This window comes from Loxodonta africana, chromosome 3, assembly GCF_030014295.1.
Source record: "Loxodonta africana isolate mLoxAfr1 chromosome 3, mLoxAfr1.hap2, whole genome shotgun sequence".
Lineage (NCBI taxonomy): Eukaryota > Metazoa > Chordata > Mammalia > Proboscidea > Elephantidae > Loxodonta > Loxodonta africana.
In genome coordinates this window covers 27,752,033-27,775,581 of record NC_087344.1, presented here as the reverse complement: position 1 = coordinate 27,775,581, position 23,549 = coordinate 27,752,033, and the positions used below count along the sequence as shown (strand labels likewise).

The 23,549-nt window shown below is 58.5% G+C and overlaps 1 long non-coding RNA gene across 1 annotated transcript; it reads left to right on the top strand.

The window, feature by feature from the left end:
* Positions 1-16,469: 16,469 nt before the first annotated feature.
* LOC135230668 (uncharacterized) lies at positions 16,470-23,283 on the top strand. The gene is made up of 2 exons (XR_010321239.1): positions 16,470-16,570; positions 21,442-23,283. It is a non-coding gene; the product is annotated as an uncharacterized LOC135230668 (long non-coding RNA).
* Positions 23,284-23,549: the final 266 nt, after the last annotated feature.

Here is a 23,549-nt window from a genome sequence, read left to right as displayed (position 1 = left end):
TATGGTGTGTAGCTTGAGGGTCCTCCTCAATGATCTGGGAGAATCTAACCATGTTTCTATAAATGTTTGTGTCAGCAGTCACGAGTGGGGTAGATAATGGGAATGGAGATGGGGGTAGAAAACCCCAAATGTGTGTGTGGGGGGCTTCTCAGCCCCATCAGCCAATGAGGGGGCTTTCCAGCCCCCCACCCCCAGCAGAGTCTCCAGGAAGAGGTCCCCTGGGAAAGGTGCCCTGTACCTTTAAAAGGGCATTCTAAGCAGGGGAATTCGAGCCATTTTTCCTTTTTATGGCCAGTTTTGGAGGACAGGTTGCTCTTAGCAAGCCTTGGCCCCTGGAAACACCCTGCAGCCCCTGCTAATGACAGGTTGGGGGTAGCCCCGGGAGGGCGCCAAGGCCCCCCGCTGGCGGCGCCGCTGCAGCCCCCGGCCAGGGCGTAGCCAGGCCCAAGCGGGGCCGCCCGTGGGGATCCGTCTCTGCAGAGCCAGAGCAGGCCCGCGTGTCCGTGAACTTGGCCGGGGATGCCTTCCCGAACGCACGTACAACTCGGAGCCTCTTCCAGCACTGGATTTCCAGGCCCCCCACCCGCTCTGCTGCCCCAAGAACAAAGCTCACCACCGCCTGACACGGCCCTCCCGCCGTCAGGTGTCGGCGACTCCCGCACCACTGCCCCCAAGCCCCCACGCCCACGGCATGCGTCCCCGCCCCGCGGGGGCAGCTTGCGCGCCCTCCCCCACAGTGGCCTCGGCTTGGGGACTTGCGGGGCTGTCCTCCTTCAGGAGTCTGGTCCTCGGCGCCCCTTCTCCGGAAGGCTAGACGCAGAGATGCCACCCGGCCTCCCCGCCCCCTTCCCAACCGCCGCAACAATGGAGGGCCGGGCCGCAGAGGCCGGGTGCCCGCCCCCAGGCGCGAGCAGGTGCTCGTGGGGGCTGCGGCCGGGCCCCCGCCGCGCCCCGCCCCGGCACCCCTGCCCTGGCGCCCCCGACCGCCCGGTCCGACGCCCCCGGCCGCCCGGCGCCCGCGCCCACCTCGTTCTGGTTGCTCCCAGGGCTCTCCTCTTCTTTCCAAGTCCGCCCGGAAAAGCCCCCGCGCCGAGGCGCCGGCACGGGAAATTGCATTTCGGCAGCTCGGGGCCGGGCGGGGGCTCTCCGGGCCGCGGGGGGAGGGGGCCGTGGGCCCGTCGCTGGCTCGAACCCGGGGCCGCCACCCCCCGCCCGCCGGCCTGTCTGTCTCGGTGACGTGCCCGCGCGCCCCGCCGCCGCCTCCCCTTCCCTCCTCCCCGCGCCGCGCCGGGCTCTGGGGCCAGCCACGGCCGTACGCGCCTGAGTTCTCCCGCCAGGCGCCCCGGGACACAGGCAGGGCTGCCCACTAGGTGACAGGACGCGGCTCCCTGGGTCCGCACGGGAGACACTGGGAAGCGGACGGGCATAAGTAGGGACCTAGACGCACGCAGACCTCTAAGGTTCGCGGAGAGCACACGCACACAAAGGCACGCGAACCACAGACACTGGGAAGGGTGAGCAGGGGGCTGCGAGACACACACCCACAGGAGGGGCGGCGAGACAGGCAGCGGCGCTGGGCGCCCGGCCGCCCCAGACACCAGGCCACATTGGGATGTCCATAAAACCAAGCCCCACGCGTAAGGATACCCAAGGGAATGCGGACACATGCAAGACACACAGGCACACACATCGAGGACAGGCGAAATTGTCCTCAAAACTGAAATATACATAGAGAGGAGCCCAGAGGCCGCACAGAAAATACTCAGACACACCACATACACATAAACGTAGGGATGGCCACAGAAACTCCCAACACACACACAGCGCCCAGGGACACGCACACACACACAAACACAGAAAATCACGGACACCCGTTCACCTCTAGCTCCCCAAGCACCAGGTGCACAGCCATGGGAACACCTCGACACACACAAAACACTCTAACGTCCACACACAAAACCCTCCAACGTTCCATTATATGCATAGAACGGAGATACACCCAGAAAGACACACAGGTACAGTTTCAGGGGCACGCACAGATATGCAAAGTGCCCGGACACACAAACACATGTAGCCATTTGCATAGAGATGAGCTGGGGCAGAACACAGACTTCACAAAACCAACCGAATTCTAGCCACAAAACTCCTGGCAGGTCCGCAGGGCCACGGGGGTCCACACAGACACGCACAAAATACAGGGACACCTGGGAACATGTGTACCTGGGACCATCATTTTTAGGCACACACCTAGGCCAGGTGCACAGGACACACAAATTGTAAACGAACCAAGGCTCCCTGATCTCCCAGAGATGTTCACACCCCCCGCATACCCTCTGACACACATACACACGCACACACACACACACACACACACCAGGTGCATGGGCACGTACATAGGTTCCCTCTAGGGATACTCACACAGACCATACCCCTTTTACTCCCCCGACACGCACACAGCCCCAGACCACCTGATTCCATGGCCATCATGGTCAGAGGGAGGCCATGTCAGGACAGACTGTGGCGCCAGGCGGCCTCCCATTGGCCCAGGAAAACTGACAGTTTCTTTATTCTGTTTATTTATTTACCCCCTTGCCCTAACCCAGTGAACCCAGTGCCGTCAAGTCAATTCCGACTCATAGCAACCCTATAGGACAGAGTAGAACTGCCCCATAGAGTTTCCAAGGAGCGCCTGTCGGATTCCAACTGCAGACCCTTTGGTTAGCAGCACTTAAATCTGAGATAATTCAAAAAGGGTGGCAGCAGTACATCGACGAGGAACTGCCAGAAATTCAAGCTGGATTAGGAAGAGGACATGAAACAAGGGTTATCATTGCTGAAGTCCGATGGATCTTGGCTGAAAGCAGAGAATATCAGAAAGATGTTTACCTGTGTTTCATTGACTACGCAAAGGCATTAGACTGTGTGAATCATAACAAAGCATGGATAACACTGCAAAGAATGAGAATTTCAGAACACTTAATTGTGCTCATGTGGAACCTGTACATAGACCAAGAAGCAGTTGTTTGAACAGAGCTAGGGGATACTGCATGGTTTAAAGTCAGGAAAGGTGTTCGTCAGAGTTGAATCCTTTCACCATACTTATTCAATCTGTATGTTGAGCAAATAATCTGAGAAACTGGACTATATATGAAGATTAGAGGAAGTCTCATTAACAACGTGCATTATGCAGATGACACAACCTTGTTTCAAGTGGAGAGGACTTGAAGCACTTACTGATGAAGATCAAAGACTACAGCCTTCAGTATGGATTACACTCTAATATAAAGAAAACAAAAATCTTCACAACTGGACCAATGAGCAACATCATAATAAATAGAGAAAAGATTGAAGTTGTCAAGGATTTCGTATTACTTGGATCCACAATCAATACCCATGGAAGCAGCAGTCAAGAATCAAACGACGTATTGCATTGAGCAAATCTGCTGCAGAAGACCTCATAAAAGTGTTAAAAAGCAAAGATGTCACCTTGAAGACTAAGGTACACCTGACCCAAGCCATGGTGTTTTCAATCGCCTTATGTGTGTGTGAGAGCTGGACAATGAACAAGGAAGACTGAAGAAGAATTGACACCTTTGAATTAGGGTGTTGGCAAAGAATATTGAATAGACCATGGGCTGCCAGAAGAACAAACATCTGTCTTGGAAGAAGTACGGCCAGAATGCTCTTTACAAGCAAGGATGGTGAGACTTTGTCTCACGTCCTTTGGACATGTTATCAGAAGGGACTGGTCCCTGGAGAGAGACAACATGCTCGGTAAAGTAGAGGGTCAGCAAAAAAGAGGAAGATCCTCAACGACATGGATTGACACAGTGGCTGCAACAATGGGCTCAGGAGGATGGCACAGGACTAGGCAGTGTTTCATTCAGTTGTGCATAGGGTCACTATGAATCAGAACTGATTCCAGGACACCTAACAACAACAACTAGTCTGAGAAGGGATTGGAGTGATCTTCGAATCCTCCCACCAAAAGCCTGGGCCTTAACCCTTTCAGGGCCATGGGCCTACTACACCATGTCAGGCTCCTCTCCCCATGACCCCTCACCACCATCCTGTCTCAGTTTCTCCTTGATGAGCCCCTCTTCCCTACCTCCCCCCTTCCTTCAGGTGTCAGCCCAGAAGGCCAAGCTCCAGCTGGCCCAGGTGGGTGGATGGCCCAGGACCCCCAGCAGGCAGTGGGGTCCACCCTCACTAGACCTGTTGTTAGCTGCGGTGGAATTGCCCCCACTCATGGCAACCCCATGCGCAATGGAATGAAACGTTGCTGGGTCCTTCGCCATCCCCATGATAGGTTGTGGATTGGACCGTTGTGATCTACAGGGTTTTCGTTGGCTGATTTCCAAAGTAGATGGACAGGTCTTTCTTCCTAATTCTCCTTAGTCTAGAAGCTTCCCTGAAACCTGCTCAGCACCATAGCAACACACAAACCTCCACGGACAGACGGGCAGTAGGTGCACACAAGGTGAATTGACCCAGAATGAAACCTGGGTCTCTCACATAGAAGGAGAAAATTCTACTACTAAAGCATTAACGTTCCGTTTCCTAGGCCTGAATCCCCCAAACCGGGGAGGGATAGTTCTCAGGGAAGCTGCAGAAGGAAGAGAAAGCCCTTTGCCATGGAGGGGGTTTCTACTCATAGCTACCCTATGGGACAGGGTAGAACTGCTCCACAGGGTTCCCAAAGAGTGGCTGGTGGATTTGAACTGCTGACTTTTTGGTTGGCAGCCGAGTTCTTAGCCACTACACCACCAGGTCTCCACAAGGGGGAGAGGGTGGGAGTAAACAGTAACTGGGCCTCCTTGGCTGGGTCAGCTTTGTTGCTGTCCCTGCTGTGTCTTTCATGGTCCCATTCCCACTGAAAAAGGGGAATTTGCTCTGAAATATGTAGCATTCATTCATTCTCTCACTGGTCCATCCCACAGATGTGTATAAGCCTCCTTTCCCATCCAAACCAGGGAACCCTTTGAGGGGGTGGGGCTCGAGGTACAGAGCTGCCACGACTTCACTTCCAATGGCCCTGCTCAGCCCCAGAGGGCTGGCATCATCTCAGCACAGCCTGGAAGCGGCAGAACCCAGATTCTGGCGACAAGCGTCAAGGGGCCTCTCCTGTCTCTTGCCTTCCAGGATCGGCCGAAAAATACGCTCCTGCCCGCTGAGCTTCCCGCGGCTACCAGAAGGGGGCAGCAGACTCCAGAGCCCGTGAGGCCGGACTGGCTCTTAGCGCCTTTCCCTTCTCCCCTGGCAGCTGAGAACTGTGCCGGCCTCCCCTGGCTGAAGCCTCCTCTGCCAGAATGCAAAGACCCCAGTAAAACGCTCTTCTTCAATGAAGCCTCTTAGAACTGACGTGCCTACAGATGCCCCATTTGCACGTGGTCCGTCTTAACGTCTAACTCTACTTCTTCTTGCTGCAACACGTTCTCTGGGCAGGCAGCTTCTGTGCTCCTGAACTGGGTCAGACCAGGGGAGAGGATTCCTGGATCCCAGCCGAGTGGCTAGTCCACCGTTGGGTTCTCACCGCGCCCCCCCCCCGCCCCAATTTCTCCAAATACCCGGAAAGCAGAGGATGGGAGAGGCAGCCGGGGAAGCCCCAGTGCCAGGGATTCCTGGTTCCCTCAGACGTGGGAACTGCCCTCCCCACCCCCACCCCCACTTCCTGGGGCCCCTGCCAGTGCTGACTCATAGGGGGAGCCCAGGACAGTGACTCAGCAGCGGCCCTTTCTGAACCTCTCCCTGGGAGATTTCCCACCCCAGGTCACCCCTGGCCCCTCAGGGGTTCCTTGGGGACCCTGATGTGGACTGGGTGGGTGTGTGAACGAGGAGGCCCTTCTCTGCTCATCAACTGGAGCCCCCAGCTTCCAGAGGCCCCAAGGCTGTGGGCATTTGATATTGGGTGGCATGTCGGATCATGGGGGTCTTGGTCAGTGACCATGCGCGCCTGTCTGCGTGTAGCCTGCGCAATCAGGCGACAGCCAAGAGAAGACCTTGAGGAGACAAAGCCCAGGCTCTGGGGGCGTCTTCCTTTGCACCCCATCAGAGTCTGGGCAGGGCCACTGCCGGGCCTGGAGGCTCATTCCTTCAACAACAAACTGCATTTCCCACCATCTTCCCTAGCTCCAGAAATGGCAGCTTCATCCTTCCAGCTGCTCAGGCCAAAATCTTGGAGTTGCTCCCACTCTTATGCAATCTGTTAACAAATTCACTTTACTGTCCCTTCTAAATACATCCAGAATCTGACTGCTCCTCCCCGCCTTTAGGGCCCCCACCCTGGTCCAGGCCCTGGACCAGTGGTGTCAGTGCCCCCCTGTTCCCCCCCCCCGCCACTTCACATGGTCTGTCCTCCTCCACTCTGTTTCCACCTCACTTAAGGTAAAAACCCAAGTCCTCCCCTCCACCTCCCTGCCATCGTCTCCCCCCCGACCCCTCCACATGGGCCTCCTCACTGCTCCATAAGGTCTGCCTCAGGGCCTTTGCACAGGATGTTCACTCTACCAAGGGCTTGCCTCCCCCAGATACTCACCTGGCTCCCTCCTTCGCCTCCTTGGGGTTTCTGCTCAAATATCACCTCCTCAGTGAGGCTTTCTCTAACTCTTTTGTTTAAAATGGCACCCCTTGCTTTATTTTTTCCACAACACTACCACTATTGAACGTATTGTGTTTTACTGTGTATCTTGTTTTTGTCCGTCTCCTGCACTCAGATCTCAGCTCCTCCAGGGCCGGAACGTTTGTTTTGATCCCTGCAGTAGCACCTAGAGCTGGACCTTGGTCATTATCTATTGAGTCAGCGATAGCTTCCATGTTCTTGGCATGCCAGCATGGGGAATGGCGTGGTGGACAGCAGCAGACAAGGAGCCTGCCTGCCACCGTCTGGTGCGGGGACAGTCATATAGCCAGCCGATTACAATGCAGAGTTTTCAGTGTTGACAGCTGGATGCACAAAGAGTACAGGTGAGGTGCTGGGCCCTGCCTGGGGGAAGGGGTGCAGAGAAGGCTTCTGGAGGAGGTGAGGTCCTGCAGGGCCCTGTCGGCCACAGTAAGAAGTTTGGATTTAAGCAAGACAGGGAAGACTTTGGAAGACTTTCTTTTTCAGCCACATTTGTTGAGGTGTAATTCACCTAGAGTAAAATTCACCTTTTCTACAGTTCTATGAGCTTTGACAAATGCGTGAAATTAAGCAACCATTGCCTGAGGGCTTTAAGCAGGGGGATGAGGTCACGTGCGTTGGGCCATAAACAGAACAGAGGGGGCAATCGTGGAAGCAGGGAGTCAGTGGAGAGACCAGAGTGGTTGTCCAGGGGAGAGGAAATGGGCTTGGATTAGGGCAGGGGCTTGGGGGACAGGTGGGAATGGAGAGCTTTGAGAGATGGACCTGGCAGGTCTCTGAGATGGACCAAATGTGTGTAGGGGGTAAGGAGTCACGGAAAGAGGGTGGGGCCCAGCTAGGGCACACTGAATCTGAGGTACTTGGGGGATACCCAGGAGGAGAGGTTTTTGAAGGGGATCATCAGTATCTGGTGATCAAAGCTATGGGATTGGGTGAAATCAGGGAGACAGTGGAGAGATGAGCCCCGGGGAGCACAGCATTTGAGGGGGGAAAGCTGCTCCACAAAGAAGACTGAGGAGGGCGGCCCTAGGTCAATGTGGCATCTCGAGGCCAAGGAGAAAGTGGGCAGAAGGGGCAGATGCTACTTAGAGGAAGAGTCCAGCAACAAATGAGAAAGTCTGCCTGAGCCAGCTTGTTGGTGTCAATGGTGTGATCAGGCGGCCACGTGGGGAGTCAATGGTGGGAAGGAAACAAAAGCGGTGAGTCCAGCGCTGCACTGTCCAACACAAATAGATTGTGAACCTCTAATGTGAGCCACCTGTGTAAATAAAAAAATTTTAGTTGCCACATTCAAAAAAAATTACAAAAAAAAACAGATGAAATTGATGTGAATCAAGTATTTTATTTAGCCCAGTATATATTTTTTTTTTATTCAAGAGTATCAACATGGAATCAAATACATGTACATGTGACAAATACCTGGAAGCAAATATGTAATACAAATGATTACTGAGATAATTCACATTCTTTTTTCTTTTTTTTATGCTAAGTCTCCAGTCTCTAGTGCAGGCTTTCTCCTTACAGCGCATCTCAACTTGAATGAGCTGCATTTCAGATGCTAAGTAGCCACATTGGACAATGCAGGTCTAAACAAGACCAGACCCTGCCCTTGCCTGACTCATCATACTCACCTCACCCTCATTCCAGACCTGTAGGGTTCTGTCTTTGCTTAAAATGCAGATAGTTTGTTCGTCATGGATTTTTTTTCCTTTGCATTCATTTGGCTGCTTTACAACATCACATTAAACTAATCTTCCACACAAAAACTTGTACGTGAGGGTTCACAGCAGTGTTATTCGCAAGAGCTGAAAAGTGGAAACCATAGATGAATGGATAAATAAACGTGGCGCATCCACGCGGTGGAATATTATTGAGCCATGAAGAGAAATGAAGACCTGATACATGTGCTACAACACAGATGACCCTTGCAAAGACTATGCTTGGTGAAAGAAACCAGTCACAAAGAGCCATGTGTTGTATGATTAGTGGTTGCTAGGGACTGAGAGGCTGGGGGCAAATAAGGAGTGACTGATAATGGGTACTGAGTTTCTTTTGGGAGGTGATGAAAATGTTCTCAAATTGACTGGTAATGTTTGCACAACTCTGTGAATATACTAAAAACCACTGAATTGCACACTCAATTTGTGAATTCTATGGTATGTACTCAATGAAGCTGCTGTAAAAAGATATTGAATCTTTATTATCCATTTTGGTGCTCCCTTAAATTTTGTGTCCCAGGGGAGCGCCTCCCTCTCCTCACTGTAGTCCAGGCTCTGCTGTCCCTCCCACATCAAGCTCAAGAGGAACAGTTAAAGCAGGAAGAGGGGTCCAGCAAAGGCAGGGAGGAAGGCCTGAGCAGAAGGGGTGATGGGCATGGTCAGATGTGCCCCAGACATTCTCTTTTCCTGCCAGAAGTCATGGGCTTCCCTGAGGTGCCCATTCCAAGTGTGGGGGAAACGTTTCTTCCAGGGGTTTCTCTGAAGCCTGATTCTTAGCGCCCTGCCTGCCCGCCCTACCACACAGACTGACTCAGTTTGTCTGTTGTGTGCAGGAGCCCCGTGTGTGTGACCCTCCGCTGTCCTCTGAATGACTCAGGGGGTCTGGAAGCCCCCTTCCCAGGGACGCCAGGCTGCCCGTGGAGACTTTGAAAAGTCATGGCGGAAGCAGGCTGGCGCCTCCCTGGCCCAGACCAGGCTCCTGGGGGGCAGCCCAGCTGGCCTTGGCCCCATAGCCCACCCCCAGAGAAGGCCTAGGGGCTAGGGGGGATTTTCTCAAAGAGTCTTTGTGGGAGCGGCTGAGGGGGGGCTGCTGGGGGACCCCGCCCTGCGTGACTCAAGCCTCATTGCTGGGTGGTGACTCACGCCCAGGCCCCCTCCCGCCAGCCGTCTGCAGCAGGTGCTGCCAGAGACAGCATGGGATGGGGCCTCCTCAGCCACGTCCATGCCACCCCCCAGGGGTGGCCACCCTGCACGACCCTGGTTCCTTGCTGTCCAGGGCTCAGATCACAGAGAAAGTACCCTCAACCCTCACTTCCTCGGTGGGGCAGGGGCCCATACTGAGATGGCCAAGCTTGTCCTGTTGATTCATTGAACCCTCAAATCACTTCAGTGAAGGGTGCTACTGCCACCTCTTTTTTACAGATGGGGAAACTGAGGCTCGTGAGGCTATGGGGTTAATCCAAGGACTCAGGAGAGTCAAACCGAGGGACACACCTAGCCTGCTGCCCCATAGTGTTACTAGGTAGTAACCCAAGTTACCCTGTGAACCGGCGGTGCGGTTACTGCAGCCAACACCTTCGCCCCTGTTTTCCTGATGCGCAAACTGAGGCTCAGAGCCCTTAATTTACTGACAGACCCAAAGTGCGATGCTGGGTGGGATTCGAACAGATGCGAGGGCCTGCTCGCCGCTTCCCCACGGACTGGGGCGCCCCCCGCCGCCGGGCCCCTCCAGCCGCCGAGGCCCGCCGGGTCCGGGCCGCCCGCCAGGCTGCCGGGCGCCGCGCCCGCCCGCATCACGCAGCTCTGAGTCACCGCGCGCCGCCGGCCACGCCCCCTGCCGCCAACAAACAGGGCGTTGCCAGGCAACTGCCACCGCCTCCCACCCCACCTGCCCCGCCCGCGCGGACCCGGGTTCCAGCCTCCCGCCGAGGTGGAAGCTGCGAGGGGCTCCGGGACCCAGTGACCCATATTAGCGACTCAGATCAGGCCTGCAGACCTGGTGGGCGCAGAATTGAGGGCGACGGAGACGCCTGTGGTCCACTGGGGGTAGTGGCAGAGAATGGCTGCAGCCCAATCCAGTCCCACCTCTGGGTCCCCGGAGGCGGGTGCCAGGGTCAGAGGGTAGCACTGACTCACCTCTGTCCTGCTCTGAGGTCCCTGTGGGGTGAGAGAGACCCTGAGAGCTGAGCTGCAGCTGTGGCCGAGGAGTTAAAGCCATTTTCCCAGAGGGATGTGGGGAGCTGTCCTGGGCATTCAGGAGGGTCGTGGTAGAGGCTTTTGGCTTTTCACCCTCCCCGCTGGCTGTAAAAGTCGCTAATACTTAATGAGTGCCTTCTGGGTCCCAAGTCCTGGTCTATATGTGTGTCAACTAATTTAATCTTTGCAATCACCATCTGAGGTTGCACTGGTATGATTGCATTTTGTAGATGAGGAAACTGAGTCACAGAGAGACAAGTCCGGTACTAGAGGAGGTGCGCCCCTCTCAGCCGGGTGCAAGCCCCCTTGTGGCCTAGGGCTTCAGCTGTGGGTATGCCCGTGGGAGTCTTGAACTTACGACCCGAGTGCCAAGTACACGTGGAAGTGTGAGTGGGACATGTAAGAGCATGGTGGGGTCCCGGTGGGCTCCGTGGTGGCTGCCCACACAGGCGGCTGAAGGCTGTGCCTTCCTTCAGGGGCTGTACTTGCCGCCGTCCCGATGACCATGGCATTTGAGGGCAGGGAGAGGGCTCCCCAAGAGCCAGCATCGGATCACATCACTTTGGGCTCCCTAGCACCCCGTTATAGTCACCACTGAGCTGCCCACAGGGCTCTGAAGGGGGTTGCCTGAGGCGCTGCACAGAGCCCTGTCCTTTCCCAGCTGCTAGAGAAGGGACCACCTTTTGGATCATTCACGCATTTAATGGATGCTCATTGTGCCTCTTCCAGGTGCCAGGACAGAGCACTGGGGACACAGCGGTGACCAAGGCAGGCCCAGGGATGCCGGGTTGGGTAGGGGAGTGAGTACAGCCTCACTGGAGAGCCTCAAGCCCCAGGGCCATGGTGGGGTAGGGAGGTGAGGAAGGCCTCCAGGGGAGGTGATGTCCTGGGACCTGAAGGGTGATCAGGAGTTGGCAGGTGAGAGTGACAGGTTGGAGAGATGGCAGGGGAGGGGGGCTTTGACTAGCAAGGCCTTTCAGTGGCTGAGGCTGGGATCAGAGGGGAATGGCTCACAGTGGGGGGTGGGGGTGAGGGGGATGCATGGTTGGATTTAAGGTTTAAAAAAGCTTTCTCTGGAGAATGGATGGGAGAAGGGTGGCCAGGAAGGTGGCTGTGGGAGTGTTTTTAGGCCAGAGATGACTATGGCTTGGGGATTGAGTTGTATGATCTAGCAAATAAAAATGCAGGACACCCAATTAAATTTGGATTTTCAGGGATACAACAAGTAGTTTTTAATACAAGCATGTCCCAAATATTGCATAGGACATACCTACACTAAAAAATTATTTGTTGTTTATCTGAAAATCATATTTCATTAGGCGTCCTGTATTTTTATCCTTAGGGTCGCTTTGGGTCAGCATCACTCCACAGCAATGGGTTGGGTTTGAGTATTTTCATCTGGCAACAGTTTGGGAATGGGGAACCGTTGATATCTAATACTCAGGAAGAGCTGAGCTAGCACTTGCTAGGTGCTCTCCCCTTTGAAGTGTGCCCTACTATTATACCCATTTTCCAGATGGGGAAACTGAGGCCCAGTCTATGCCGTTAGTAAGTGACTGAACCCCGATTCCAATTCAGGCATGTTGGTTACAGTCCGACAGGGGTTACACCCCACCATGGGGTGAGAGGTGAGTGCGGTCCCCCGGTTCCTCGCCGCTCAGGTAAGGGCCTTCTTAAGGCAATAGAATCCCCAGCTCCCTCGCAGAACCTGGCTCTGTGCCACCCCCGTCCGCCTCCTCTCAGGACACCGAGGCGGTGGGATGGACGGGAGGCGGCCTCTGGGGCCTTCCCTCAGCGGGCTGAGGCTCGGCCTCGCCTCCTCCGGCTGGAGGATCCGCAGTCTGCGCCCGCGGGCAGGGGGAGGGGGCTGGTTATTTTTACCTCTCTCCCGGCTGCCGGGGCGACAGGAAGTGAGCGCGCGGCCCGCCAGATGTGGGGAGCCAGGCAGCTGGGAGCAGCCACAGCTGGACTGGCGGGCGGCCGGGTGGGGGGGGGCGGGGTGTGCGGACGGTGGAGCTCGGGCTTCAGGTCCCCCTTTGTTCCCGCCGCCTCGACCCCCCAAATCCCCTAAGCCGCTCTCATCTCAGTGGTGACCTCCGTGTCCCCCGTCTGTGCGTCAGTCTCCGCGGTGCACACGAGGCTCTCGGGTATTAGGCCGGGAGGGGAACGCTGTCCCTCGCCCGGGGACCCCGTGTCCCAGCAGTTGGAGTGGGAGGGGGAGACGGCCCCTCCTCGGCCCCGCCTGCCACAGCCATTGTTTATCCGTCGGCTGCCTCCTAGGAAACTTAACCCGCCCGCGGTAATTTTATTTGGGAACTTCCGCCGGTTGCCATAGCAACCCCCAGTGACATCAGAGGGGCTGGGGCCCGAAATCCCCGGGAAAAGGGGAGTGGGGTTAGGGGGAGACCCCTGGGAGGGCCCTTCCTTAACCCCATGGTGCCGGCGCAGTCTATCGGGAGAGGGCAGCCAGGTGTGGCACCTCTTGGAAGCCCCCCCCATCCTGGCCCCGTGCCAAGTCAGGGTGGCTGGCCAGGCTGTGAGGTCATTGGGTCCTGGGTGGGTGGTGAGTCAGCCCCAAGGTAGGAGCTGGGCAGGCCTGGGGGCTATTCCTGTCTGATTCACCCCACCGTGCCCCTGAGCAACACCCAGAGGCTTCCCTGGGTACTCAAGCATCTGGCTGGGGGTCCCAAGGATCCTTTGGGCCCCTCTGTCCCCTAAACCATGGGTGGGTAGGCAATATCTTTCTTGGTGCTCCAGATGCTGGGCTGGGGGGGTTGAATGGAGGGGTGGGTGGAGGGGAGCGGGGGTCACCATGTAACGTCCTTCCCTGGATATGAGGAGTGGCTGGTGTCCTGGTGAAGGGGGGACAGGTGGTGGGATCTCTGCTCAGCCTATAACACAGTCAGTTGCCAGGTTGACAGGAGGCAGGGGCCCTGACTGGCATGGAGGAGTACAGTCACGAACAGGGGCCGGGCTGGGAGGAGCCACTCTAACCACAGTGACGTGGGACTTCCTCGGCAGGGCCTGTTTGATGTCTCTGTGTGTGGCGTTGCCATGGGGCCCGGCAGGCAGCCCTGCATGCCAGCCGGGGTGACCTGTGGGGCGGCTGAGCCTGTCAAGGTCTTCTGCCCCGGCCCTGGCCTGGGCCTTCCCGGCTGTATGTACCTGTGTGTACCTGTGTGCACATGCTTAACCAGAATCTACCTTGGCCCAGGGCCAGGACATGACACACCTCATCTTAGAGCCTTGTAATAAGTGCAAACTCCACGTTTTCAGTTCCATTTTACAGCTAAGGAAACTGAGGCTCAGAAAGGTACAATCACATGGCCAAGATCATCCAGCTAGAAAGTTGGGAAGCAAGGATTCGAAACTCCTACTGCACTCTTCCCCAACTCTATTACACCAGCCTTGTTGCTGTTTCTCAAATACCCCAAGCACACTCCCACCTCCAGGCCTTTTCATTGGCTGTTCACTCCGCCTGGAATACCCTTTCCCCTGATATCAGCAGGGCTCCTCTCTTACTTCCACCAAGTCTTTGCTTAAATGTCACCTCCTCCTCCTGGAGGCCTTTGCTGACCAGGCCCCCTACTCCTGATCCCCTTTACCCTCACCTAGTTTTTCCCTTAGCACGTACCACCCAACACACTATATATTTTTATACATAGTCATCTGTTTATTGTGTGGGTTTTCCCCCATAGATGTCAGCTTCATGAGGGCAGAGACTTTTCTGTCTTGTTCTCTTCTGTGCCCTAGTGCCTAGAACAGCACCTGGCCTATAACAGATGCTCAAGGAATGTTTGTAGAACAAATGAATGTGTGGGGGTGTGTGTATGTGCCCTGTGCCACTTGACAACTTGACTTCCTCCGGCTCTCCCTCTCTCCCCACCTGTCTTAGAAAGGACCAGGTGGTCACTTTAGCGAACTTCCATCTCTGTTGGCTGCTGCCCCTGGGTAAAGTGGCCAGTTCATAACTGGGGCTTGTGGGGGCAGATGTTGGGGGACCCAGAGGGAGAGCTGAAGCTCCTGGAAGACCCTCCATGATTGGGCTGAGGGATGCTAAGCGAGGTGGGGTGGTCTGAAGCACATGTAAGAGAGCAGGGTAGGGCAGGTATCCCCAGAGGCCAGCATGGAGGAAGAGGCATTACCCCTAAATGTATGCCAGTTGCACTATGACAATAGGGCAGGTGTCCAGTGTAAGTCCTCGGTCTGGGGTGTGAGCCTCCTGGACAGGCTTCTACTGCATGGAGGGGTGCAGTAGAAGGTTGACACTGCGAGCTGTTTGCCACCATAATTTGGTCAGTTTCTGCTTCTGAGCAAGCACATATGTATTTCACAGGGAGATCCAGAGCCCTGGGGATCTCATTCCTCTCAGTGGTTTGTAGCCACTCTGGGCCCCACCCTGAGTTGGGGAATTCTGTGCCACCCCAAATCATCCCCTAGGCCCCATGGGTGGCTCTGCCCCTCCTGCCCCAACCTGCCAGATGCTGCAGCCTGGGCCAGCCTGCCCCTCAGGCCCCACAGGGAAGAAAGACCCAGGAGCCCCCAGGGATGGGCCTCATGGGATGGTAGCCAGGTGTGGCTTCCACCCACCTCTCCCCAATACCCTCAAGATCCAAGGGGGGGGGGTTGCTGAGCTGAACTGAGGAAATGGGGGCCCTGGAGGACATCTGGGGCATGGGTGACCCAGAGGCGTCCAACCAGTCCCTCCAGTCCCCTGCCTGGGCCTGCTGCTGCCCCCCCACCAGGCATTACTCAAAGGGAAGGCTCCCCTTTACTGCTGGGAGGTAGGTGATGAAGAATCCAACCCCCAATCCCAAAGATATGACTTCTGAAATTTTTTGGGGGGGGGTAGGAATAACTGCCCCCCAAAGCAATGCCCACACAGGTCTGGGGAGTGTGTGCCAGGCTCCAGAGCCCTGCCAGGGCATGTATGTGGGGGTGCTCAGCCCCTGTCCTGTCCTAGAGAGGGGTGAGTGGTGGCTGGGCATGCCAAAGGAGGCTGGCTTGGCGGTAGAGGGCACCACGCCCCTCCTTTGCCGAGTTTTGTTCCCGGCTCCCCACCTGGGCACTGGGCCAGGCCCCGAGGCAGAGCCCCGTCCTGGGAAACAATGCCTCCGTGTTCCTTCGGTGGAGGGGAGGCTGGAGGATGAGGCGGGAGAGACAGGAACGCAGGGAAGGAGGGAGGGATCAGGGAGGGCCTCTCTCCCAGGAATACTCCAGGAGCTGGGGAGTTTCCCAGAGGCCCTGGGGAGGAGGATGCCGGGAAGTCTAGAGTGGGGGAAGGGGACCCAGGCCCGGTGACCACCTGGGTTGGGGTCAGGAAGTCTCTCCTACGACAGTAGGAGAGGATTGGGTGGGATAAAAGGAGGAACTTCCTAACGCTGCAGAAGGCACTCTGGGAACTGTAGGAAGCGGGGTTCCTGTTTGGCGGGATCCCAGAATACCCAGGCCCATGCCCTACCAGAGGGGTCCCAGTGGCTGGATGCCCCGGCACCAAGCCGCCGCGTATGCCCTAGCCCCACAGCCGCCGCCGGCCTCCCGTGTTGCTCCTTCCGGCACAGGGCAGGATTCAGGGCCAAGAAGGGTCCCAGGGGTGGGGATGGGGTTAAGACTCTTGCTCCCACCCTACTTCCATAGGGAGAGGTTAGGTTTAAAAACCGGGCTGGGACCAAAGTTCTGGACGCAGAGTGGTAAGATGGGTTGGGTTTGCCTCCTGGGCAGATTCGGGGTAAGAAGGGAGAAAGTTGGGCTTGAGTTGGGGACAGGACAGAGGTGGGGGACAGGAGAGAGAAAGTGAGGGCGGGCAGGCTCGGGGCACATGACGGCGCGCCCGCCCCGCCCCGCCCCCCGCCCGGCCCCGGGGGTGGGGAGGAGACGCGAAGGTTTTAAAGGCGATGGGGCCCGGCGGCGGGCCGGCCAGTGAGTCGGGTGGAGCGCCGGCGGCCGCCCCGGCCCGTCGCCTGCCGCCGCCGCCTGCGTCTCGGCCGGCCGGGCCCGGGGCGGCCAGAGCCCGTGAGCCGGCTCCCCTCCCCCCGCGGTAAGTCGGGGTGGTGGGAGGGGCAGGGGGGGAGCGGCGGCGCAACTTCTCCGGTGGACTCGTGGGCGGAGTGGGGTGCGCCCGCCGGGGCCCCAGCCCTCTTTCTGGGGGTGGGGAGGACGCGCGCCCGGCGCTTAGCCTCCGGGATGGGGGCGCGGGGCGCGGGGCCGGTTGCATTTGGTGGCGGCAGCAGAGTCCTGGGGCGCCCCCTACGGACAGGGGGCAGGGCGGCCCAGCCTCTGCTCCTGTCCAGGAGGCCTGCCGCGACCCGCACCCGGGTCCCCCAGGAGACCCATGAGAATGGGGTGAGGAGGGCGTGTCCCAACGCGCCTGAGGTACTTCAGGGTGGGCAGGGAGTTGGTGGCAGCGTCAAAGGGCATGTGTCCGGCTTAGGGTGGGGTGGCATGGATATGCGTGTGCCTGCGCCCCGGGAGGTGCCTGCCTGGCCAGGGTGGGGGTGGGGCAGGAAGAATGAGTGAGGTTCCCTGGAGCCCCCAGGCTGGAGCAGCACCGGAGTCCTGTGGATAGAGGGGCAGGGTTCAAGCTCTTGACCTGTTGGTCTGTGAGTGTCGGGAAGGCTTCCCAGCAGAGGGCCTGGTGGCACCCAGCAGTGCAGCAGGGCTTAGGGGACTTCTTGGGGCCTGGGAGGGCAGGGCTCAGTCAAGGTTGCATTGGGAGGCAGGCCAGTTTCAGGAGATTCCTGGAGGGCTGTATCCCCAGCTCTGTGCAGCTTTGGGTCCCCATGTCCTTGAGCTGCAGGAGGAGAGTGGAAGGGCCTAGATTGAGCCTGGCCCTCCATCCTAACCCCAGACTGACCTTTGACCCCAGCAGCAGACTTGACTGCTACCAAAGCCCACAGCCTTAGCACTGACCTTCCTTCTCAGACCAGCCCCTGCCAGGTCCCAGACCCAGCAGATGGCTCCCTGTCACCTTCCCTTCCCTGCCCCACCCCTAGCCTGCTGATGGTGTGGTGCATGAGGGTGATGCTGGGGGTTGTCAGACCCTTGTGATGAGGATTGGCCCCTGGCAGCCTTGCCCATGCTGACTCAAGCTGGAGGGTAGCACGCAACAGGTGCCAAGCTGAGAGGCGAGGTGATGTGGGACACACCCTGTCCACTCGCCCACGCACCCTGCCCAGGCCAGCCCAGGCACATGTGTTCACAGGCTGAATCCTGGGAAGGCATGGGCCCTGGGGCCTGGCGCCAGTGCTGCCTGGGCACCCAGGGGCAGCCATTGCCCTCTGCGCTTGCTGGGTGTCCTCTGGGAGCTTCCTCAAGACCCCAGTTGGCAGGCCTGGTCTGTGGGACTAGAGGGGGCCCTAAAATAGCTGCTTGGCTAGCTCTGCCCTGGCACGCGGAGCACATGCGTGACAGGGCGTGTCCAGGGGGCTCAGTGCCGGGCCTGTCTGTGCTGGCCCGGCGGCCTCGGAGTCTACAAAGACCCTTGCTTGCTGGAGAAAGACAGAGCAGACGCTGACATGGACGCTCCAGGGGTCTTCCCAGGGACCCCTGTGCCCACCCCCTGCCTGTCGCAAGTGGAGGACAGATGTTGTGCGCAGGCTGCAGCTGTGGTGCAGGCCCCATCCCTTCTGCGGTCCCAGGGTAACTGGCTTTGTGGGGACAGTGGGGTGACCTGTTCGCCCTGGGCCGGCGTAGCACTTTGACACACCTTAGGGTATTTTCAGACCCTTCCTGGCTGATTTTGCCCTTCACCTTGGAAGACTGGGTGGGGGTCTGCTCGCCATAGACTGCTGTGAGGAACCCTGGGCAGCCCTGAGAAAGCTCTTTCCTGCCCTCTGGGCTCACTGGCCAGCTCTGCCCCACTTAGGGTTTGCTTTATCCTGGGTTTAGGCTTGCTTTTCCGACCTACTTTGTGACCTTGAGCTGGCTCTGACTCTCCCTGGTCCTCAGTTTCCCCATCTGCAAATGGGGAACATTGGGAAAGCAAGCTGAAGGAAAGGTGCCTTCCCCTCCCTGCCCCAGCCCTCCTCTTTAGTCCTTTTTGGGGCGCTCTGGGCCACCTTCCCTCCTGCTGCTGACTGTTTGGGGTAGACACGGAGGTGTGTCTGGGGCAGGCTCTGCCATTAGGGCTTGTCGCTGGGGAAAGATGTGCTCAGAGGGGTAGGGGGCATGGGTGTGTGGGATCCTTGGGGTGGGGGGAAGGACGCCGCCATACTGGGCCCGGCTGAGTCACGCTCCAGCAGTGCCTTGCCCCAGGGTGCTGGAGCTGGCGCCACCCTGGGTGTGGTCACTGAGCTGTGGCCCTGGGCATAGCGGGGCTGGGTGGTCTGGGGTGCAGGGCTTGGGTGGTGAGGGGCCAGGGAACTGACTTCTGAGACGCTACCACCATGGCCTCCTCTGCTCCTGTGTCCGGCCATCACTGTCCACGGCTGTGTTCACCCACACTGAGAATGCCTGGGGATCCAGAGACCCTAAGCTTCAGGCCTGGGGACTGTCGGGGTGCTGATGGAGGGGTAGGGGGCCCAGAAGCCAGTCTAGCTGAGACTGCTCTCAAGGCCAGTGGCTCCAAAAGCCCAGGACACTGCCCAGGACATGGACTTATATGGGGAGATGGCAGAGGTGGATGCGGAGGTGGGGGTGCACCCCTCAGCTAAGGGCTCACAGCACGAATGTTGGGAGCATCTGGGAATTTTGTGGTTGGTTACGGGGGACTAGAGTCTAAGCCAGGGGTTGGGGTGTGGTGTGTCTGGGCCCAGTGGGGGCTGGGAGGCATCTTTTCTGGTTCCCCTATTTATAACAAGTGATTCAGTCCCCACTTACTCACCCCTTCCTGAGCTCCCCTCCAGCACTGGGTGGGCAGCGGGGGCCCACCCATTCACCAGTGCCCTGGCCCCTTCCAGCTGGATGCCAGCTTTGAGGGTGCCTGTCAGCCGGTTGTTATTGTCACTGCGTTGGGATTGGGGTAGAAGTGGGGGGCTGGCAGCGCTTGGCTGGGCAGCCCAGGTTGGCGGCTGGCTTGGGGCCCAGCCTACGGAGCTTCTGCTGAGACTCTGGGCCCATTAGCCAAAGCGTTAGTGACAGGCAGGAGGGCAGGCAGCCGCGGCGGCGACGACGACGACAACGACGACAAGCAGGGCGGGGCCAGCAGCCCTTGGTATTTTCCGATCCCAGCTGCTCTGCGAGGGTGGAAAGTATTTGGGGACCTGGCTTGGGGGCGGTAGCGGTGGCGCCCCCGGCGGAAGTTGCCCTGATTCATTCTTGGAGCACCGGGTGGGAGGGTAGCACTACGCGTGCCCACATAAGTCTCACACGCACACGCCCTGTCTGCAGGGTTAGATATATCCACACAGATACATGCACGGGCTGGCCAGGGTGTCCTGGGGCTCCCCGACTCCAGGCTCCGCCCTTCCCTCATGCCTCCTAGATGCCAGGGGCTTGGCCCTTCCTGGACAGCTCTCCCATGAGCCTTTGAGGCACACCTTGGGTAAGGGAGACCCGGCTCTGGACACCTGCGTGCCACTACCCCTACATGCGGGACCTGGCCTTTGGTGCCCGTGGGGACGGGGAGTGGCCTTGGCCCCGGCTCTGCGCTCTGTGCAGGGGAAACCCCACAGGAAATGGGCCTGGCCAAATGGCCGCCCTTCCCGTTCTCGTCCCTGGGACTTGAATGTGCTGTCTCACTTCCGGAGGAGCCCAGGGAGACTGACGGCCCTTTGGGGCCTCGTCTGCGCTGGCTGGTGCCCCAGACCCTGTGTGGGGGAAGCAGGACATTTCTCCCCACCCGCCTGGATGCTGGGGTCCTACCTGTGACATATTATTACCCTGCTTGGTGTCTGCCTGACCCTCTCCTAGTTACATGTATTACTCATGGGGTCCCCATGAAGTTCTCACTGTAACCTACTAAGTAGATGCTATTATTATCCCTGTTTTACAGATGGGGAAGGTGAGGCCCAGAGAAGTTGAGTAACTTGCCCAGAGTCACCCAGCTAGGAAGCTGCAGAGCCAGGGCTCAAACCCAGGCAGGCTGGCTCCAGAGCTGGAGTCTCCCAGCCACATGACTCTCCTAGTCAGAAGCTCTGGTTACCGAATACTTAAGGCCTGTGCTCAGAAGGGCCTTGCACTTGGTTTAATGCTCTGCTGTTGCAACCGAAGTTCTTAATGATTTAATGACATGGGGCCCCGCAAACTCTGTAGCTGGTCCTGGTGCTGGGCACTTGCTGAGAGCTTTACATACACACTGTTGATGAAACCTTCCTGTGCTACGCAGTAGAGGCTGTTGGCTCCATTTTACAGATGGGGATACTGAGGCTTGGGGGACATGAGGAAATGCCGAGCTGGGATTTGAATCTCAGGCTGTTTGAGTGGAGAGGCCTGCATCTTCCAGCCTGGGTCTGAAGCTCTGCGTCTGTGTGCCAAGGGACAGAGCTGGGTGCTCTCTGGCAGCGCCCATTCTGCTGGGATATGGGGTAGTCTGGGCAGGGCCAGGAGCAGGCTTGGCTGCTGGAGCCGGGGCCACAGGGGGCGGGGGCCGGTGGTTTCCTCCTGCCCTTCAGGCTCGGAAGTGGCGCCAGCTGGGGTGAGATCACTTCCTCACCCGCCTGCCCGCCACCCCCTCAGCTTCCTCTCGCCCTGGCCCCATTTGGCCTGCCCAGGGCTAAGAGGTGGGGGGGACAGGCAGTGGGGGGGGGCTAGCTCTGGAAGTTCCTGAAGGCTCCTTGGCCTAAAGGGACCTCTCGGGACCTGGGACCAGGGTATGGGCAGGGGTCAGCCTCCTGGTCTGGATCTCCCTCCTGTGGCTGCTGCACGTGGGGAGGGAGCTTCGCTGCAAGGCTTCAGAGGTGGCAGACCAGGACCTGGAGGGGAGGGGCCTCCAAATCTCATCACCTCCTTTCCTCTCTCTCTCCCCCCCAGGTGCCAGCCACTGGCCCCGCCGGTGCCCCCACCCTGTGCCATGGCCGGCGGGGGTTCCTGGGGATGGGATTTGCTGCCTGTCACAAATCACATTGCCAGGGATTTCCAACCGACCCTGGGCCCTGCCTCGGGGCCACCGTCGCTGCCACCACCGAGATGCTGCCAGGGGAAGGGGTGGCAGGGAGGCTTCTGCCTGCGCCTGGCCTGAGGAGCAGGGCTTAGCTGCTTGTGAGCAGGGTCCACACCAAGTCGTGTTCACAGTGGCTAAGTTCCGCCCCCCGGGCCCCCGCCTCCTTCAGCCCTGCCGCCCTCCCCTCAGCTCCTGGGCCTCCCCGGGCTCCCCTGGGCTCTGCCTCCCGTGCCTACTGAGCTGAAACACAGTTGATTTGTGCAGACTGGCTCAGTTCAGCAGGAACAGGAGTCTCGCCCTCTCGGAGCCCATGGCCCCACCGTCCTTGGGTGGGCCGATGCCTGGGGGAGAGACTTGGACCCAGACCTGTGTCCAGAGGAGGGACATGGGGAGGGATGGGGCCTGGCTGGGCCCAGCTGTCTGCTGCAGGTCCCCTCCCCCAAGTCTGCACTTGAGGACCCCCCACGTGGTCTCACATTGGGCTGGGCTGTGCTGTGCTCCCAGGCAGCCCTTCTGTGAAGAAGGGAAGCCAGCTGTGTCCCCAGCCTGGACAACCCCTGGGCTTGAAGCTTCAGCCCCGCCTTCCCCTAGCCTGGCAAGGGCATGGGCCAGACTGGGCCTGCACCTCCCACCACCAGTTACCCAAGAGGAAGCTGTGTTGGGCCCCCAGACCGTTAAATGCCAGCTCCAGGTTTCCGGAACCAGGCTGGTCTGATCTAAGCATGCCTGGCCCCTTCTCCCTGAGCCCTGCAGCTTCCTAACTTGGGGGAAGGGGCGATGACCCCCTCTTCTGGCACTTGGGGCAGGAACAAGGCTCCTGTGGTCAGAGAAAGGACATGAACCACTCTGCCCTCAGATGATCCCAGGGCATGGAAACAAGTTGAGACTGCCCATGATTCCGAGATGAGATGGGGTGGGGCTGTGGAGGCAGAGTGTGCCCCCTCCCGCGCCACCCTCCGCTAATGCGGCTGATGCCCCCTGCCCTCCAGGCTGTCAGGGCTGGGCGGGTGGCCCCTTCCCCAGCAGGTATGGACAGACAGAAGCGTGGGGAGGAGGGAGGGGCAGTTTGTGCTGTGTGTTGCCTGCTGTCCAATAAAAGTTGCCCCAGCTTCATTCTTGAGGGCAGGTCTCGTTTTGTGGTTCATTCCATCCGTTCCCAGGGAGTTATGGCTTTTTGGGTGGGGAGGGTGGATCAGCTGGCACCTGGGGCACCCGGCCCCACAGGATCCCCATCACCCTGCCTGCTCTGGGAAAGGGGGAAATTTAGTTACCTGGACCGAAGAGTGCCCTGGGCTTGGAAGGGTATCCTTGAGGGGCATCCTGGGGTTGGGAGGTGACCCTGAGGGAAATCCTGGACCCGAGGGACTGACATTCAGGACCAGTGAGGCCTGAGAGAGGGTAATACGGAGAAAGCTGTTCCGAGGTAACAATGAGCCCCATGCCTCGGGACCGATGGAACCTGAGCAAGAACGTTGAAGGGGGGTCCCACCTGAGTCGGTAGTGGGGGTGACCCTGAGGGAAACCTGGGCCTCAGAGGTGACACTCGGGGATAACCAGAAGGGTGGCCCGTGATGGAGTTAATGACCTTTGGGGTCGACTGGGACCTAAGGGATAACTTTGAGAAGGCCTAAGGAGAACGCTGGAGGGGAACAAGAGCTTGAGGGGTATGTATGACATTAGGGAAACCCCAGGCCCAAGGAGGGACATTTGGAGAGACTGGGACCTCAGGGACGCCCCAGCCCGAAGGGGTCGTTTGAGGGAGCCGAAGGAGGACAACTGGGGAGGGCTGGGATCCGGAGGTACGACGCCGAAGCGATGCCGGCGCGGAGCACTAGGCCTGCCACCCCCGCCCTCTCAGGCCTGTAAGCCGCCCCAGGAAACGCGCGGCCCAGCCCCGGGCCCGCCCGCACATACCTGCGGAACGCGTGGGGCGGGGCCGCCCCCAATTGGTCCTCTGAAGCCGATGGCGGAGGCACGA